Source organism: Passer domesticus, unplaced genomic scaffold (assembly GCF_036417665.1).
Source record: "Passer domesticus isolate bPasDom1 unplaced genomic scaffold, bPasDom1.hap1 HAP1_SCAFFOLD_102, whole genome shotgun sequence".
NCBI lineage: Eukaryota > Metazoa > Chordata > Aves > Passeriformes > Passeridae > Passer > Passer domesticus.
The window spans coordinates 14,710-17,784 of record NW_026989903.1 but is presented as its reverse complement, the minus strand read 5'-3'; the positions used below and the strand labels follow the sequence as shown (position 1 = coordinate 17,784).

The 3,075-nt window shown below is 52.5% G+C and overlaps 1 long non-coding RNA gene across 1 annotated transcript; it reads left to right on the top strand.

Moving 5' to 3' along the window:
• Positions 1–1,101: 1,101 nt before the first annotated feature.
• On the top strand, positions 1,102–2,702 carry LOC135291687 (uncharacterized). Its single transcript, XR_010354440.1, has 3 exons — positions 1,102–1,159; positions 1,690–1,776; positions 2,636–2,702. It is a non-coding gene; the product is annotated as an uncharacterized LOC135291687 (long non-coding RNA).
• The last annotated feature ends 373 nt before the right edge of the window (positions 2,703–3,075 follow it).

The window sequence follows — 3,075 nt, the reverse complement described above, 5'->3', positions numbered from 1 at the left end:
GCAGTCAGAGAACTGTTGGACATGGCCAGCTCCCGTGGCCTTCCCGGGGCAGCAGCTCAGCTGGAGCTCGCCCTGCACTGCCTGCACCAGGCTGGCGGCAGCGTTCCGGTAGGAAGCGGCTGTTTGGGCGCGGGCAAGAGTGGGCAGGGAATTGATAAGGCCCGGGCAGCGGGACAGCCTTTCTTGACTGCTCCTTGAAGAAGGGATTTCACAAGCAGCAGAGCACTCGCTGCCTGCTGTGTCTCATCCAGCTGCGGCAGGGCTGAGCCCAAATGGCTCCAGCAGGGACAAGATCTCTCCTGGAGGCAGCGGCGCAGGGTCCTGCAGCCTGCTGCCTTGAAAACCTCCTGGAGATCTGTGTTCTCGAAGACATTTTGAGGGACAATTCCCAGAAGCCGCAGTCAGCTGAGGCAATTTGGGGTGCAGGAGGAGCAAAATCATGGAGTTAGAGAGGAAAATGCTACCCTTGGGGAGCAGGAGCCAAGGGCTGGGCAGCAGAAACAAGGGACTGGGAGCAAAGCACAATCTTTGACCCACATGAGAGGCAGGGGCCTGAATCCTCAGCTGAAGAGGCAAAGCGGCTGAAAGCAGCATGGGTGGGGTTTGGCTCCTTTTTTGTGTTGTGGGGCAGCTCAAGCCTTTTTCCCTTGCATCTTGCAGGAGGCTCTGGAGATGTTGCTCTCGGGGGGGCCTCCAACAGCTCAAGACCATCCCTTGGCTGATTATCATTATGCAGGTAACCTAAGCCCAGCTTCTTCCTTCACTGACACATGCTGCCGTGCCCTTAATGGCCGTGTCAAGCATTTCTGCTTCAATTAGTTGTGCTTTGAACCAGCACAAGATCTCGCCTTCTCTGGGGATGGGGAAAGCACCAGCATCTACTCCTTCAGCTTGACTCGTTTTCCATGCTTTTTTCCCTGGGGAATGCCTGCTCTCGTCTTCATCACCTTCTGAGGGAGCAGACATGCACACACGTGAATGATGGCTGGTGCCAGCTTGCTTTCGGCAGCCAGTGGGATCTGCTTCAAGTGGCTAGAGGGATCAATTCAGCTGCTGCTTTTTCTTGCCAGGCTCAGATAGATGGACACCTGAGGAGAAGGAGGCCTTCCAAAAGGCTTTCCACACCTACGGCAAGGATTTCCATCTCATCCAGAAGCAGGTAAAGCCACAGGACATACCTCACCTTGGCAGATCATCAGAAGGGACATGTTAATTATTGCTGGTACCAAATACTGCACCTATGTCCCTCTCTTCTCAAGTACCAAAACTGTTAAAGTAGTCACAGAACAGGACATGGAAGGCCTGCGTGAAAATGATGATCCTGCCTCTGCAGCCCTTCTCTCCAGGCTGTTTTGGAAGACAAAGCTCTGTTCTGTCAGACTTGTCTCCCAGGTGTGCTGTTGCTTCCACAACACCTTGTGCTGGGATAACCGCAGTGAACAGGGCAAAGAAGAACTCTGCTAGGGGGACTTGGTGTTGATCTGTGCATTATATGTGTTACCACGTAGCATAAGACTCGGTTTATTACATTGCATAATGCCTCTCTGACTCCTGCATATTGATTTCATTTTACACCCTCCTCAATTTTCTCCATGACTTTAATTCCTACTTTACTCTGTATTCTCATTGTTCTCCAATGCACCCTACAGGATGGCCATTTCAGATTCCTTCTTTTGCTTTTCACAACAGATCCCAAGTAAGACCGTGGCACAGTGTGTGGAGTACTACTACTGCTGGAAAAAAGAGCAGAAACTTGCCAGCAGCACTCTTGCTCAGGTGAGTGGGAAGAAAATCCAGACATGCCAGCAGGGTCAAGAAATGGGCAGAAGGGCACAAACCCTGCTGCAAGCCATGCCAGACACCGCTTTGCCTGGCTCCCTTGGTCCCACGCAGCAGGAGAGGCGCAGCAGGTGCTGCCCGGGGCTTTCTTGTGCTGCTGCCCTGAAATACAGAATTGTGGAGCATAACCTTGACCAAACGAAGCAGCATCGCCACCAAAATGGGCTTTGACTCTCTACAAATCGATTTCTCAAGGGCTGGCACCCTCAGATTCCTATCAGACCCTTCATTCCCCACTGCTTGCTAACATCAGCCATATGGGCCGCCTTCATGGAGATGCTGCCAAATTTTAGAGATCTTTTGTAGCACCCCAGTGTATCCTCAAGAAGGAGCTGCTGGTGCTATGGCACCTTTAATACTTTCCTTACCAGCAAACAGCAATTTGCTTCACAGAGAGAGACAGAGAGAGGGAGAGAGAGAGATTATTTTGGGTAGCAGAAAATGGGTAATCATGTGTCTTCACTAGTGTGATTGAATGTAAAATCCATGCCCTAGACATGTGGGGAGGAAAACCAGAGATAAATAGATGTTAGGCAGAGAGGTAGAAATAAGACATGTAGAACTAGAGATAGCCACGTATTTATCCCACCCCCTTAGAGCTGTAGGAAAGGGGAGTATTTTCCTCCAAGTGCTGGGTTGGCAGCCTGCCGCAGCCCACTGCCATATCCAGCCCTTTTCTCAGCTCTTCGGGGTTTGGAAGAAATTGCTTAGGCCGATAGATTTTTGGGGTGGACGCTGTGAGCGTCTCAGCTTTCTGGGAGGAAGGAAGCACTGATAAGGATTCTTTGATTTCCAGACTCTGGGCAAACGGAAGAGGAGGAAAAGCCCTCCCAGGAAGGAGACAGGGGAGACCGGGAAGAGAAGCCGCAAGCGGGCTGGCAGCGCGGAGTGTCCCTGCTGCCAACCGCGCCAGCCGCCCCAGCCGGCGGGAGGCCCCTTTCCGTGCGGGCAGTGCCAACGGTGCGCAAGCTCCTCCTCCTTCTGCTCCCAGCTGCCCCTTTGGCCTAAAGCACGCTGACCCTTTCCAAAGGCACCACAGGGCAAGCTGAGGCCACTTGCAGGATGGCCCCTGGCAGCCCTGCTCAAGCTTACAGCCCACTTGACACCCAAACAGCTTCGTTCAAACCCAGCATTCCCAGTGAAACCTTGCCATGCCCCAACAAGACACAGTTCATACAAGCAGGAACACATGCATCAAAGCTTGCTTTGATGCTGCTGATCCAATTAAACCTAGGA